The following is a 16,502-nucleotide window of genomic DNA, read 5'->3' as shown; positions in this document are numbered from 1 at the left end:
TAGGGGTATTCAATCAGGATTTTCGGTGATTCTTTGAAATTCAAGGTGTATTCAATTAGAATTTTAAAATAGTTTATTAAAATTCTTAGAAATCCGGGTGTATTCAATTAGAAATTGATTTTAAAGAATTTGAGAAAGTTGAGGAATTTGAGAGAATTTGAGAGATTTCATAGTGTATTTTAAGCATCCACAAATCTCATCTCTCCCCATGTGATTTCGAGGGAATTGAAGCAAAATTTCATATAGAATCTCTATAAATCAATTAAACTCCATAAAAATTCATAGATTTATGGGGGGTGTATTCAATTGAGAATTTGAGAGACTTTAATGGATTTATAAATCCATGATTTTTTATAGAGTTTAATTAATTTGCAGAGATTCCATATAAAATTTTTTATTCAATTTCCTCGAAATCACATGGGGAGAGATGAGATTTGTGGATGCTTAAAATACACTACGAAATCTCTCAAATTCCCTCAAATTTCTCAAATTCTTTAAAATCAATTTCTAATTGAATACACTTGTAATGTTATAAACTTCTTTAAAATCCTAATTGAATACACCCGGATTTCTAAGGATTTTAATAAACTATCTTAAACTTCTAGTTGAATGCATCTTGAATTTCAAAGAATCACTTAAAATCCTGATTGAATACCCCTAGATTCATTAAAAGAATTAAAATCCCTCAAAATCCTAATTAAATACACCTCCCTATAAATCCATTAAAGTCTCTCAAATTCTCAATTGAATACACCCCCTAAAACTCCAATGCACAATACCTTTTTTTTTTCACGTTTAAAACACGATATTTTCACATCTCTTTCAACAATACATATAAAATTCATGCATTTTACTCATATTTTTAACATATTATCAATTAAATCAATATTAAAATTTAAAAAATGCCTAAATTTTCTAAGTATTATTTTAGTAAAGTTATACACGTGCTTCACTTACTATACCTTTTACTAATTATGCTGAACTTTTGACCTTTTTATTTTTACCACTTTTGTTACATCCCAATCCGGGCTTAACCATATCTCGGGCTCAACTTCGCCATAGCACGATATTATCTACTTTGGGTCTCGACATGGATGGAGGGAGGTAAGGCCTTGTGGGGGCACATGCCCCCTCTCATCCCTTTTGTTTCATTACAAATTATTCAATTAATCATGCTTTGCAGATTATTCAATTAATTATATTAAAATAGTGAAAATCCTCTTTTAGTTTTTAAATGCCCATCCGTCTTGTATATATTTCTCATGCACTAATGTCTAAACCTTGTTGAGTTGCATGTACTTGGTTAATTAGTACAAATGAGCATTAGATTGTCAACAATTAAAGACAAAATTAGACAATAGAGTAATAAAATTAGGCATTTTGTAAGTAATTTTTTCAGCATTTGTAAAAAAACTAGCTTTATTTGTCCAAAAAAGGAGCTCAAATTTTTTAAGATGCCCCCTCTTAGTTAAATTTCTGGCTTCGTCCATGGGTCCCGATCATGCCCTCACGGTTTTATTTCTAGGAATTCACACGACAACTTCTCAGTGGGTCACCCATCCTGGGAGAACTCGCTTAACTTCAGAGTTCCTATGGAACCCAAAGCTAGTGAGCTTCCAAAAGGCCTCGTGCTAAGGAGGTGGGCATGTACATATAATGTATAAATGATCCACTCCTCTGGACAATGTGAGATCTAACAACTTTCACTTTAGTTTTGAGTCCTAATTAAACGTGCCAATTTACCCTCCCATCACAAAAATAAAAAATTATAAGACTAATGAAAAATGCCTCACCAACTTATTTTTATTCAAAAATATCTAATGAACGTTTTTTATTCATAAGAGCAAGTCCACCCCTAAAGACTTTGTGCCAGCACCCAGCGCATTTATCCACTCAAGTGAACAGTAATAGACCCCAGTGAACATTAACAGACCAAAGCATCTCCATCCCTAAAAAAATGCGCTGGCACCCAGCGCATTTATTTGGTGTGTTTTTTTTCTTTTTTAAGTTTATTTCGGATATGATTTTTAACCAATTTTGGATAAAATTTCAAATAAACTTAAAAAAAAAACACATTGAAATAAAATTACATACTCATCAAATAAACTTAAAAAAAACACACTAAAATAAAATTACATAAACTCCTCAGATAAACTATAGAAAGAAAAAAATAATTTTTTTTTAAATTTTTTGTATTTTTTAATAATTTTTCTGTATTTTTTAATAATTTTAATTAAGTTAATTAATCTGGACCGTTGATCTTTGATCGGACGGTCCAGTTTAAAAGTAAAATTTAAATTTTTTTTACCGTTGGAAATCCAACGGTCTAGAAAAACTAGCCGTTGGAAATCCAACGGCTATCATAACGCCACGTCGCTGAGCCCAAGTGGGCTGACACATTTTCAGGAAAGCCTGAAACCCACTCGTGCCTTGCGCGCTTGTGTTGCACGCGCTTGAGAAACATGCCAGCTTCTTGGTCAGTCCAAAATGTGCTGGGCTGTTGCCTGACATGGGCTGGGTGCCAGGCAACTCCACGGGCTGGAGCAAATGGACTGAGGGCCAACTTGTTTTTTGGACTGAGGGCTGGGACATTTTTTTCCCGGTGGACTTGCTCTAAGGACAATTACAAATTTTATGAAGAAATAGCTTTAACTTATTTACTATATAGTTACCGCAGCCAAACTAAATTCATTTACGATACTATCACCACCGCTATCTTGTTTTTGTTAAGCGTTTTTTATTAAATTATATAAAGCTATTTTGATAAAAGTGAAGTTATAAACATAAAGGAAAACTAATGAAAAAGGTTTGAAAACTTTGAGTTTTAATGATAAGGACAAAATAAAGGGTAAAATGAATAGTACCAGGATTGACTTTTTAGTGTAAAAATGTGGTTTTTCGTTAAAGTGAACAGTACCGGGAGCTTTTCGTTAAAGTTTCCTAAACATAAACACTTTTTAATTTTTACACTACTTGTTAAATTTTGTTGGTTCTTGTTTGCTTTATTAATCTGATTATTAAAATTAAAAAGAGTGAGAAGTCAGGGTAGGTGAAAATCATCTACCCAATAATAAATAAGAAAAAATAAATAAAAAAAATGAAATTGTTGTATGAATTTTTAATTGAAACTTAAAAGAAAACAAAACATTAGCCCTATTCGATTCTTTGTGCCATTTGTGCTCTCCTCTCTCATACAGTAGCAGCCCTTCATCCGAGTCCTCTCCAGCTATATTCGGTAAGCATTGGTCCTTTAGCTACTCGTTCTTCCTCTCTAGCTTTCGCGTATGTAGAAACTGCTGCTTAATTTTGAATTTTTTTCCGTCTGAAACTTAAATTTCTAACCGAATGCGCATTCGATTAGCCGTTTTAGGGGTTCCTTTTCTGTTCAATTCATGAATTGTTTCATCTATTTACACAGCCTTTTTAAATACCACAATTTGTTTTCTGTGATGGGAATTGGGCAAAATCGCAAGCGCCCAGAAGCTGAAAGAGTAATTAGAAATTAAAAAAGGAAAAAAATATGGATTTTTGTGGGTTTTTCTGTTTTTGTACTTATGGGGCAATGAACTGCTTTTCATTGATGATGAACTTGCACATTTTCTTGAAATTACATTCTTTGTTAGTTCGTAATCTGATGAATTGTTTACAAAAGTAAACCACTTTTATTATTTGGCGTAAGTTTCATGATTTGTGAATATAAACACCCTGCAATTTGATGAAATTGTTGAAATTATGCAGATTTGCATATTGGGTTGGTCTTGAAATTTTTGAATTTGTAGTACCGTTATCAAAGGGGTTCTCGAAGCTAAGTGAGTCCGATAGCCAGATAGTTGGCTAGGGTTCTAGTTAATTTGGGAGTTTTAGAGCCCGTTTGGTACTTTATTTGAATTCAAGGTTTTAAACTCAAAACTGTTTATCAAATTCCAACTCAAAAACTTGTTTGGTAAGCCTGTTTTGCAAAGCTTGAATAAAAAATTAACTCAAAAACTAGCCTAAAATCTAAGAACAACAAATTTATGTTACCTTGGCGTTGAGACCAACAACACCAAACTTCGACTGTGAGTAACCGCCGGTGATGTTGCCGAGATTTGTTAATACTTACACTTTTTAGTTACAATCTTACGAGAAGAATACCTTACTAAGCTTTCATATCTTTGAATTTCTTTGGACATTGCCGACAATTATTTGACTGGTTCACTGCCAAGTGAAGTAGGTGATTTTGTACATCTCGCAATGCTAGATATATCGAACAATAAGTTATCAGTGAAATCTCCAGTAGCCTCGGCAGATGTGATAGTTTGGAGCGCCTGTACTTGGAACACAATAAATTTGAAGGATAAATTCCCCACATATATTTCTTTACATCAGTTTTGAGTGCCTAACTGGATTTGGGAGAAGAGACAGAGTGGGTGGCGCTGTGGTGGACTGGTGGGAGTTGAAAAGAGGGGGAAGAGACAAGGGAGAAGAGAGGAGGCAATTTAGAAATTTTACATGGATTTATGGTTAAATTTGTAAGAATTGTAAAAGGTATGTTGGCTATTCTACATCGGTGGGGAAGGAAAAAAGAATGAGTTTAAATATGATTACCTCACTCCAACTAATACTGGGGTCTTTTGTTATAAAACCCCACACATGATGGATTGGGCAGGTGATAATTATCAAGTCGGGGACAATACCAGTGTTATTGAAGGGGGGCCCTCGGCCCGTCGACTTGTTCCGAAAAGGTACGCTAAAAATTCCCTTTTCTGAACAGGTAATTTTCTCTTCCAACTAAATTAAGATTCTACTCCTCTCTATCAGAATTTAGATGTGTAGGTTCTCGGTGCTGGAGTGGAAGACGATGCAGCATCTCAATTCACAACATGTTGGCCGCAGCACAAATCTGTTGCAGCCTCATGTTGCCGTGTTTTGTCGATTAGGCCCTCATTGTAGTCGCCATGAACATCTTCTGTAAGAAACCCATCAATGAAGATTTGTGCTTTCTTAATCTGTTGCTCAAATTTTTTTTTTAATTAATCTTGTTTAGGGATTAAGCTGACATTCAATAATTCAAGCTCTCTTGATTTTCATTAGATTAAATTACAGGTTTAATTTGTATTTTCTTAATTTGTTCATATGGGTTTGCACTTGCAGTTTTAATCACGAGGCTCTTCGGGAGAGCAAGAGAGAAATGGTTAATGCTACCAGAGGGTTAAGTTGTATGTTGAAGCTGGATGTCTCAACGCTGACAATGGCATGCAAAATAATATAACCAAGTGTGAGTGCAATTTTATATGTTTTCTTGTGCTTTCTTTCGATTGTTGGTTAGATAATCGAGTGTTGAGACCCTCCTAAGCTCTTATCAGTTTTATATCGACAAAGTTTTATAATGCTATAACAATTATGCTCAATTATTTGTTAAAACTGTTATCTTTGACAATTTACTAGAAATAATTGGAATGAGTTGATAACTTGATAGTCTTTTCTTTCTCTTCATTTGAATTCAGTACTCCGTAAAAAAAAAATGTGGACATCGGTTAAAGGCCACTGCTCTTACTTGCGCTCCTTTATACCACAGCAGTGTGATTATAATATGAGTTTTTGTTTTACAGTTTGTCTACAATTGGCTAATAATTTGTAGCGTTGATTTTACTGGGTATAACTAATGAGCATGTTTTTCTATCCTTTCTTTTGGTATGATGATGTTCCCTTACGTTGAGTTTTCCCCATTTCTCATATGTAATTGGTCTGGACTCCGAACGTGATGGTGAAAGCAAAGAAATGAAAGGAATGCTTGGTTTCAGTGATATAGATTGGACTCTCCTGCTGTGCAATATCACCAAGGGAGCGGAAGCTTATGAATGTGGTTGTCGGAAAACGAGTGCAATTAGAGACTCGTACCTCAAGGTTTTAGAGGACTAAAGAAGGATAAAGATATGCTGCTTGTGGTTTTTCTTTTCTTGTTTCTTTGCCTCTCTCTCTGTCTTCGCTTTGAACTTGCCTCGTTTATATTAGTACATGACTTATAGCTTTCAAATTATTGTTTGTGTAGTGTGGAGCTATTTGTAAAAATCTTGCCAGAAATTTCAACATGGTCGAAGGAAAAGAGTGTTCCAAACCATTTACAAATGAACTCCATCCACGACTAACAAGTCAACGATTATATCCAAAGGTTCCTAGAACCAAATCAAATCTTGCTCCACTAAAAGACCATACCTTGCCAGTCTATGTGCAATGATAACACATTTGAAATATAAACGGATAAAAAATTACACATTATGAAATCAGTTACAACAGAAGAGGAAGGCTGGGGTCAAACAGCATCATATCTAACAATAGGCTATATCTATTATAGATCAATCCCCCTCTATAAGGATAATACTTGCACTCTCCTATGGGATGAGCTTATTTTTCCAATTGCAAATAACGCAAGGTAGTAATTTCATAATCGAAATCGTTCAATTTCTTAATCTTCATTTGAAGATCATCCATACAAAAAATTATTTGAATCGGTGGTCGCTTAGTCAACCAATGTATCACTGATTTGTTTGATTTTTAATTGGGATGATCTTTAAAAGAAGATAAAAAGATTGAACAGTTTCAATTATGAAACTTTTTTGGTAAAGATACATTATCTGGAAGTGGGAGAATGAGTTCATTCTTCGGGAGGAATGCAAGCATTAAAGTAGATGTATTATGCATATGGAAACGGTGGAGATATTGAAGGTTTCAGGTCCTCATTACTGTAGGTAATTCCCATGTATAAGTTCCGAAAATAACTTTGTGCGTTCGCTTGTATCTTATATCTTGGACTTGGAGTCATTATCCGCGTGATCAACAAAGTCTCTAGACTTTTGAGAAATGACTCGGGATTAAGCATTTCAATTTTTGAGAAACGACAATTTCTCAATAAGTAGGGAAAAGACTTCAAAGTCAACGCGTCAATCAGTTCAGCCAATATGAATCTCAAAATTTCAATTTCCACAATGTGACTTAAGTAAGGTTTTAATCATCAGTTTTTACATATATTTTCTCAAGTTTCAGGGCCTCACGATGCCATCGACTATTTCTTTTGTTTAGTATTTACCAATTCAATGGTGTCTAACCACTTAGTATTACGGTTTAGTGGTATTCCTCTTCATTTATAAGTGTGAGGTCTTATGTTCGATTCTAGCCAAAAGCGAATTTGAACCATTTTATTGCTAGCTTATTGTGAGGCTTAGCCCACTTTACACTTTATAAGTGTGAGGTCTTATGTTCGATTTTAGCCAAAAGCGAATTTGAACCATTTTATTGGTAGCTCATTGTGAGGCTTAGCCCACTTAATTTCTCTTAGGGTAGATAATATCATGTTTAAAAAAAAAATCAACAGTATCCTTTACACGATTCCCATTTTCTAAACAACGAATGACAAGAATTTAATCTTTTGCATATATTTTAATTTGAGCAAAAAACTTGCATGACAGAGCATTATTAATTTGAAATACTGCACACAATACCGTCCCAAATCAAGTAATATATCTCATAGGTATTAGGATGGGAAAGGCAAGAGCACTAAGGTAGTGGCCTAGTGGGGTGTGAGTGAAGGGACCCATTGTCTCCGCATTCTTCCACTTCGCTATGTTTTTCCACTTGCCCCTGCCGCAAGTGCTGCATACCAAACCACACTTTACCGAGAAAAACATGAACATGAATTCATAATTAATGGAGAATAAGTGACTAATTTTATTATGCATCCACTTCCACTACTTCTCATGAAAATTTCCGAGTTGATGATTGCTTTATTCCAAGTCCTCGGCCACCCCTTTTTTAATATGGCTCGCTTAGTGCTAGACTTAGATTGGGTTGGTTAACTCATAAAACTCAAGGTAAATTAAAGGAAAAGTCTTTTATCTTATAAGAGGTCTTTGGTTCGAATCTCAGAAGTGACTTAACTAGTAAAAAAAATATGCCATGCTCGTTTGAAAAACTTACGGTGAACTACTAAAAAGTTACTTTAGGAACATGACTTAGTTTGAAGGGAATCGAGTGAGAAGTTGAACGACTAAAAAAGTACATTAGGCACGAGTAAAAAAAGGGTTGAAATGTCTTAAACAACCTTAAAATGTCCAAAATAATCATGAACGGATCGAGTGGGAAGCTGAAATATCCGAAATACCCTTGAAAACAAGTCATGTGCAAGACACGACTTGTTTTGGATGGAAAGTTTAACGGAATTAGGGTGATATGACAACTTAATGATTTTCAAAACTTAATAGAGTAATGCTACACTTACCACATTTTGCATACCACATTTGTACCATCTATCCAATATGGTAGGACCCACCAATCATGTGTTAGGATTTTAGCTCGTCAAAGTTAATGTCCTATTTTATTTAGGATTGTATTAGGGAAATTAATGGTGCACCGATTCTTCTCCTAAAGGGTGCGTTTGGTACGCGGACGGGACGGAACGGAACGGGACGGGACGGGACGGAACGAAGGTGTAATTTTTGAAAAAGACATGGGGTATATTTGTCTTTAAAATGGTAAAACATTGTGTTCCACAGACGTGGAACAAACCCGTTCCAGGGGGGAGAGGTGGAACGCAAAAACACCCAAAATCTGTCCCGTGGAACAACCCGTTCCACCCATTTTTAGCGCACCAAACGCGGGACGGAACGCCTCGTTCCGTTCCGTCCCGTCCCGTCCCACGTACCAAACGCACCCAAAAGGACTAGGGAATAACCAAAGTTTCCTTGTACAATTAGATTGGGAATTCCGGAAGATATCTTGGAAAAGGAAAGAAAGTGTCCTTTCGTATTCCATATAGAACAGGAAACGTAATAAAAAAAGAAAAGAAAAAAAGGCATGTAAACCACACCGAATATTTATAAACAGGGTGCGGCAGCCACTGAAAAGCCAAAAACAGTCGATGGCAGAGGAGAGAAAAGCTAGAAATAGCCGTTGGTAAGGGAGAGAAAAGCTAGAAAAAGCGAAAAAAGAGACTGGAAAGAGAGGGATTAGTTCAGGGTTTGCAAAAGTACAGTATACTCTATTATTAATCAAAAGAAGCTGATTTCTACCCAGGATTAGTTTAGTGTATTGTCGGATACATGAAAGAGCAAGATCCAGAGGGAGTCAAAATTTTAACATTATATGTATCTCATCTCTATCAGAGATGTGGTACAAACATGATATGATAAAAATAGTATTTTTAAACTTACTACAACAAATTGCATAAAATTTTAGTTCATATAACAAATTAAAAAAGACATAAGTTTTTATCACATTTCAAAAAAGTTCTTATTTATTTGAGATACTATACATAGTTATATTTCAGATACCGCCAAGTGCTTCTCTTTGGCAGGCAACAATCTTATCCTATTTCTGATTTTCAATTCAAAATTTTAGTAGGCAGCGAATGTCCCGTCGTCATTTGCTTTCTTCTACAATGTGCAGGGGAGACTTCCAATCTCATAATTCCGAAGTGTTAACTTATCTCAAATGCCACGAGTTTAATGGATAGTTAGTGGGTTTTAACTCTGCCATTTTTCTACATATTACATATATATATTGCTGGTTTGGTGTCTAGAATCTATTGAATTATATACTTATTACAAAATTTAAAGTACATTGAAAAGAATTGTATTTGAAAGGACAAAAAGCAGTACCGGAGACAAAGTGGGTGCAACTGGTTTATTAGTACCAAACAATGTCATTTTTATCTCCATTAATTATCACTCTAGACCTAATAAGTTGTGGATTATGTTGGTCTGACTCTTCCATTTTTTTTTTCTTAAATATAAGACAGGAGGCAAAGGAAAAAAGATGTTTGCCACTTAGTAATATTGTTTAATGATATTTCTTTTATAAGGTCTTAAATTCAAATCTCACGAGTAACAAGTTCGCAACCAATTATTCTCCCCTTCTTAGTGTGTAGATATATTGTTGTATATTAAAAAAATTAAGAGAAACAATAGCTTTAGTGAATTAAATTGTTCAATATTAGAGGGAGAGGAAGATCAAACCCGCATTAGGGTGTATAAGTATTATTACTATCTGCCAGTGGATTTAAGAGAAAATATGAGTGCATTTGACCCCAGCAATGACATTTTTCTCTCCACTAATTACCATTGATTACCGCTCTTGCTTTTTCTTCCTCTCCTTACTCTGCCTTAATATATATATATATATATATATATATATATATATCTCTCTGTTAAAAGGACTAGAAACAGTAGCGGTGAAAAAGAGAGAGCATTTGGTATTTTAGTACCAAACAATGTCACTTTCGTCTCCACTAATTATCACTCTAGATCCCATGTATTGTGGACATAGGTTGGTTCTAACTCTTCCATTATTCCGTATGCATAAGACACGGCGGTAAAGGAAAAGATGTTTGTCACTTACTAATACTGTTCAGTAATATTTTTCTTACAAGAGGTCTTAGATTCGAATTTTAAGAATGCTAAGTTCGCGACGAATTTATTCGCTCCCCTTTAGTGTGTAAATATATTGTTGTATAATTCTTTTTTTTTTAGACAAACGATAACGTTAATAGGTTAAATTGTTAAATATTAGAGGAAGAAGGGAATCAGTGGAGATCGAACCAGTACAATGATGCATAGACATTATTATTTTGTGGCACTGAAATTAAAAGAAAATGTGAGTGCATTTGACCGCACCAATGACATTTTTCACTACACTAATGATTGATTACCACTCTTGCTTTTTCTTCCTCTCCTTACTCTGCCCTCATATTTAAACCCCTTCTCACTCTGTCTCTACGTATTCTTTTGCTTTCCCTCTCCAGTTGATAGTTCACAAAACCACACACACCTCCATTTCTAGCCTTTGCCTTCAAAGCCTTTTATTCTCCTTCAAAATTTATCAATCTTTTTTTTTATTTTTTTTCTGTAGAACTGCAAATAATCGTGACAAAGAGACAACAGTTATGTCACCATCCCCTTATTCGTAACTGCACGGTGAGTAAAGCGATTAGTGACGGAGTAGGCACCCAGAAACGTTACAGTAGCGGCCAAGGGTTACAAAAACAAAAAGGTGACTACTGCTTGTTTTGTTTTTGTTTTGTTTGTTTGATATTTTTGTTTTGTATGTATGATTTGGAAGTACTTCGGAAGACATGTTGAGTGCTCTTTTAGCAACCCAACAACAAATAAAGAATCATTGTGAAACACAAAATATCCAGAGCCAAAATGTCCAGCGTTCTCATTTGCCTTGAAGTACCACCTTAGACACACATCCAAACCAGACACAACGGCTCGTATGCACTGACTTATTAAACACAAAACACACAGCCCTAAGATCCTGTATTACAATTTGGATTTTTCTTACGCTTGCAAAGGGGAAATTAAAAAATCATATTGAAAACCCCTACCGAAGCACATTAATAATATTGCTAATGAATGTGGTTCGAGAAACAAACCTTGTTCGAGTGTGACCGATTGGTTACAACACATCACTCTGTACACAAGATCGCCCCCAAAAAATTTGACAAGTTACCTACTTAATAGATTAATGTAGACAAATGTGAATTTGGTTAGTAATTAGTAATCTTTGTTTAACCGGTATTTTTATTCCTACTTAACAAACCAATTTGAATGGCTTAAAACTAAAAAAATGTGAAATTTAATAGAAAAGTTTCAGTTAGACCTTATTTCAAACACATGCTCTGTTCTCCTTGAGGCTGCGGAACAACACATCCACCAACATTGATTTACAGAATCTGTTTCAATCACTTTCTCATCAACCCAATAGAGCACAGTGTTCAAAAGTTACTATTTACAAAATCTATCAATTACTTATATACATTGTATTATTTATATATTTGTTTGGGCCCAAAATAATAGTTTGGGCCGAAGGTAGGATCATCCTCGGCCCGGGAGGCCGTGCGGCGAGAGGGCCATGGATCGTTCAACCCGTGGGCTTCCAAGCCTAGGTCGAATAGATCATAACGCAAGTCGAGTCCTAATACAATGAGGAGTCTCGGCGGGATCAGTAACCCAGAAAGCGAATCCGGCTCAGTTAAGGACTAGGTTCACAATCCTAGTGAAGATAGGACTGGTCGAGGTGGTGTTGATCCGGAAAGGAAGACCTAGTCCGAGTAGGATTTTAACTTGGATTCAAGATACAGCGCTATAAATAGGGGAAGCTGTGCGTCAGAGAGAGCCCCCTGCAAATCAATACAAAATTGCCCTGCGCAAACTCTCAACAACTTGAGATCTTTTTCCTTTTTCTTTTTCGCTGACACATCTTCCGTTGGCATCAACAGCACTGTGGAAGCAACCGGTGATACCTTAAGTCGGCATAGATAACTCTGTCACCGTAGAATTAGTCGTTCTCGCAGTATCTTCCGTTGGCATCAACAGCACTGCGGCGAGAGCGGTTGATTACCTATCCAAGTCTCGGTCGAGAAGGGTTTCTAAATCTTTATTGGTCGAGGTCATCTCATTAGCCTTCTTGGCGAAGTGAGGTGTTACAGTTATTACATTCGGCACATTGAAAGCCGAATTTGATATTGAACTTCGTAAGAATAATAACCTTGTCTTCAGGTTCGAGAGCCCAAGAGGCCGAGACGTGTTCCTTTCTCGGCCGCAATCGCAAGACGCAGAAGTCAGTCGCGCACCCAACGCAACATCAACAAAATTTACTCCTCGGCCGAGCTCGGCCGACGAGTTGGCACGCCCCGCAATCACCGAATGACGTAGTTAGCCTTTAGATTACTCGGCTTGCGCGCCACGTAGGCTTTGTAGTTTCTAGGGTCAACATTTTGGCATGCCCAGTGGGACCCAGTGCTAGACTACGAAGTTCATGCCAATTGAAACACGATCGGTAAAAAAGAAAACAGCTATGGGAAAGTCGACAACCGATTTGCCGAATCAGAGCATAGGACAAAGTGTGCCACAGGCGCAGAATCCCCTTAGCGCTGTGACACCTGAGTCCACGAGCGCGACTCGCCGAGAGAGAGAAGTTAATCTCGGCGGTCAACTACGCGGTCTAGAAATCCCTAACAGAAACACCTGCGTTCTTAATGAAAGGATAGTATAAGAGTGCGATAAGGATGGTGGTGAAGGATCTGATCCGCCAACAAGGTCGTTTCTTCGAAAGCGACTAGACGAGCAGTCTCGGTCAGTCGAGCAGACGTTTAGTCGAGGCATTGACAAGCTGCATGACGTGATACTCAGTTCCAATGAGCGACAAACCAGATTGCTCGAAATGCTGGTTAGTAAAGTCAGTGACAGCAGGCCTTTCGATCTTCTACAGCACTTACCACCAGGAAACAATCCGTTACCAATTGTACCGGCCGAGCCTATTCCTGCTCGGCTCAAACAAGTTGACTTGGAAAAAGGAGGAGGGTCGAACAGCAGGTTAGACGGAACCGACCAGAGGGTCGAAGCAACACCTGTTGACATGACCGAAGTTCAGCGGATGATCGACTCGGCCATGAAGAAAGGGCCGAAGTTTCCTAAGTTTATCCATCCGTACCCGGCCTACGTGGAAACGTTCGGATACCCGAAGGGTTTCAAAATCCCAGATTTTAGCCTTTTTGCCGGTGAATCGTCTCTGTCTTCGTTGGAGCACGTGGCTCGTTTCACCGCGCAATGCGGGGATGTTAATAGTGATTTCCATAAGTTACGGTTGTTCAACTTCTCATTGACCGGTTCAGCATTCGCCTGGTATATCAATCTCCTTCCTAATTCCGTCCAAAACTGGGAGGGGTTGGTCGAGAAATTCCACGAGCAGTTTTATCGGCCAGGGATGGAGATGTCAGTTTCCTCATTAGCAAGGATGGCTCAAGCATCTGATGAGTCACCAATGGATTATCTTACCAGGTTCAAATAAGCCAGGAATTGGTGCCGAGTGCCTTTACCCGAAGTCGAATTTGTCAGGCTTGCTTTGAACGGCCTCGACGTCGAATACAAAAAAAAATTCTTGGGGGCAAACTTTCGGGATATGTACGAATTAGCCCAGCATGTCGAGGAAAAGATTTCGAAGGTTCCAACTCGGGGGACGATTTACAAGAATCCTACTGTCAATTATGCATCAACTGAGGATGAATGCGTTAGTGTGGATGCAGCTGAGATAGTGATAGATAAGCCATACGTCTGTAAGGCATTGACTCAAGTTGACTCTAGGGAAGTCAAAAGCCGTTCGGCCACTGAGGGAACGTTGAAACTGTCAAAAGTTTATACTTTTGATATTACAAAGGCTGACGCAATTTTTGACCAACTGTTATCAGCAAGAATCATCAAGCTTCGGCCTGGTCACAACATCCCCAAGGCCGAAGAGCTTAAAGGAAAGGTATATTGTAAATATCACAATTCAAGCAAACATACGACAAACAATTGTGTCGTGTTTCGAGACAACGTCCAAAGCTGGATTGATAATGGCAAACTGAAATTTCCAGAGAAGAAGATGAGTGTTGATACCGACCCGTTCCCCACGACAACATTAAATATGGTTGATGCATGCCTCCCTAAAGACAAAGGGAAAGGGAAGGTCGAAGATGTTGCGACGCAATGATTTCGGAATCAGAATTCTCGGCCACGTTTCATAGCCGATTTTCGTTCAAACAAACCACCTACAGCTTTAACGGGACCCGCTATTGTCAAACCTATAGTAGATTATACCACCGATGAAGACAGTGGGACAGCGATTTTGTGCAGCAAATGCAGAGCCAAGGTCGGTAGTGAGCCAGAAGAGAAGCCCTCTTCGCTTATAACGGAACGACCTACGGCTGCAACCCAGCAGAAGGTTGCCGAAGTAGGCCAACATCAAGGGGTTTTTGATAGGCTCGGTCCTAAAGTACGGATGGAAGAGACACCCCCGGTCAGGCGGCGCCTCGATTTTGATGCTTCATTCTATGACGATGATTACTATAAACGTAATTCTAGCAGTTCAGAATCATCGCGGAGCCAAAAAACCTTCAAACCTCCCGAGCTTAGAGATCAACGTTGGTATACATATCATTCTTTGAAAGGCGTCTACACCGCGTTGTCCAAATCCCAGAAACGCCGGCATCAAAGGATAGATTGCATGGCCCGCCGACGGGCAGCCCAAGAAACTTCGGTCCCTAAATGGCGGCCGAAGGACACCATTGCTACTGATGGTGAACGACCACCTCCAGCCATTATGACAGAGTTGGCTCAAGGGAGACGGCTGGTCGACCAAGATGTCGAAACCACGTTTGAAGAGGCCGATAAACGAATCAAACTTCTTCTTCGACCAGGGGAGATGAAGGCGCGCCTTGAACATTTCAGGCAAGAGGCCGAAAGCAAATTAGCCCGCCGGCTGTACAAGGACCTTTGATCAAGATCCGACGGAATTTGCACCCCCCGTTCCTTGGGGAGGCTTTGGAGTACATGCGAGAATTCCATAAGAAACATTCGGCCAATGATCTGTATGGCTTGCCAAAGGCATGCCAGGACACCATTGATCTAGTCCTGACTTGTCCTGATGCCGAGCGAATCATCCAGAAAACCTCAGACCCAGGATTGAAAGCAAGGTTCCAGCACATACGAGAAGCTCGTGTCCTTGGATTTGAAGTCGACCCATACACTGATATTGATGCAGCCGACCTTCCTTTCTCAATGGAGGACCTTCAGTATTTACGATATCACTTCGAAGTATTCTCGGCTGTTTCGCTCTTCGGCCTTACGACCGATAAAATAGCACGTGTTGCACGTCTGGATGCTTATCTTGACACTAGGGATGCCTGGCTACACTACCAGGAGCAGGTCCTGACCCCGAGCACACTGTCGATCTCAACCTCACATGAGGTAGGTACGCAGAACCAACAAGTTGCTGAAGCAGCACCACAGGATCAAACCATCGAAGAAGGAACAGAAGAGGCTCGTTGTCCAACCTTGACAGCAGAGTCCGCGGTTGCCGACCAGACAAGAGATGAAGCTAGTGAGGAGGGTCCTAACCCGATGGGCCCGTCAGTCCTGGATAACATGGAAATCAGTATGGTCCATGTGTTACCCGCTGATTTTCAATCAAACACGACCCAACCGAACTTCCTCGATGGTGACGTAGTCGTCGAATAAGCCGGCCATGTTGATTTTGTATCTGTTGCTGAAGTTGAGTCAACGACAAAAGATGACAGTCTAAAGGCGGCTTTGGCCGAATTGTTTCCTCGTTCATCATCGGCCAAACTTCGCCATTTAAAGCCTTTGTATGTGACGGCCCATATCGAGGGGTATCCAGTTTCTAAAGTTTTCGTCGACTGTGGAGCTACCGTCAATATCATGCCTCTGAACACCATGAAGGCCTTACGTCGCTCGAATGACGAACTTATTCCGTCAGGGATCACAATGAGTAGTTTCGTCGGCGACAAATCCCAAACCAAAGGTGTACTTCCGTTAACTGTACACATTGCTGGTCGCACTCACATGACCGCCTTTTTCGTGGTTGATTCCAAAACCGAGTATAATGCACTGCTCGGTCGGGACTGGATTCATCAGACCAGCTGTATTCCTTCATCATTGTATCAAGTGCTTGTATTTTGGGACGGCAAC

The 16,502-nt window shown here is 38.7% G+C and overlaps 1 protein-coding gene across 1 annotated transcript in view; it reads left to right on the top strand.

Annotated features, from left to right (window-relative positions):
• Positions 1–16,502, top strand: part of LOC126618225 (probable LRR receptor-like serine/threonine-protein kinase At3g47570) — a 107,026-nt gene that overhangs the window by 78,592 nt on the left and 11,932 nt on the right. Inside the window, exon 2 of the mRNA XM_050286288.1 lies at positions 5,134–5,257. The gene's annotated coding sequence lies outside the window, so the exon portion shown is untranslated. The remainder of the gene's footprint in view (positions 1–5,133; positions 5,258–16,502) is intronic.

Source organism: Malus sylvestris, chromosome 4 (assembly GCF_916048215.2).
Source record: "Malus sylvestris chromosome 4, drMalSylv7.2, whole genome shotgun sequence".
Taxonomy (NCBI): domain Eukaryota; kingdom Viridiplantae; phylum Streptophyta; class Magnoliopsida; order Rosales; family Rosaceae; genus Malus; species Malus sylvestris.
This window is presented reverse-complemented; position numbering and strand designations above follow the sequence as displayed.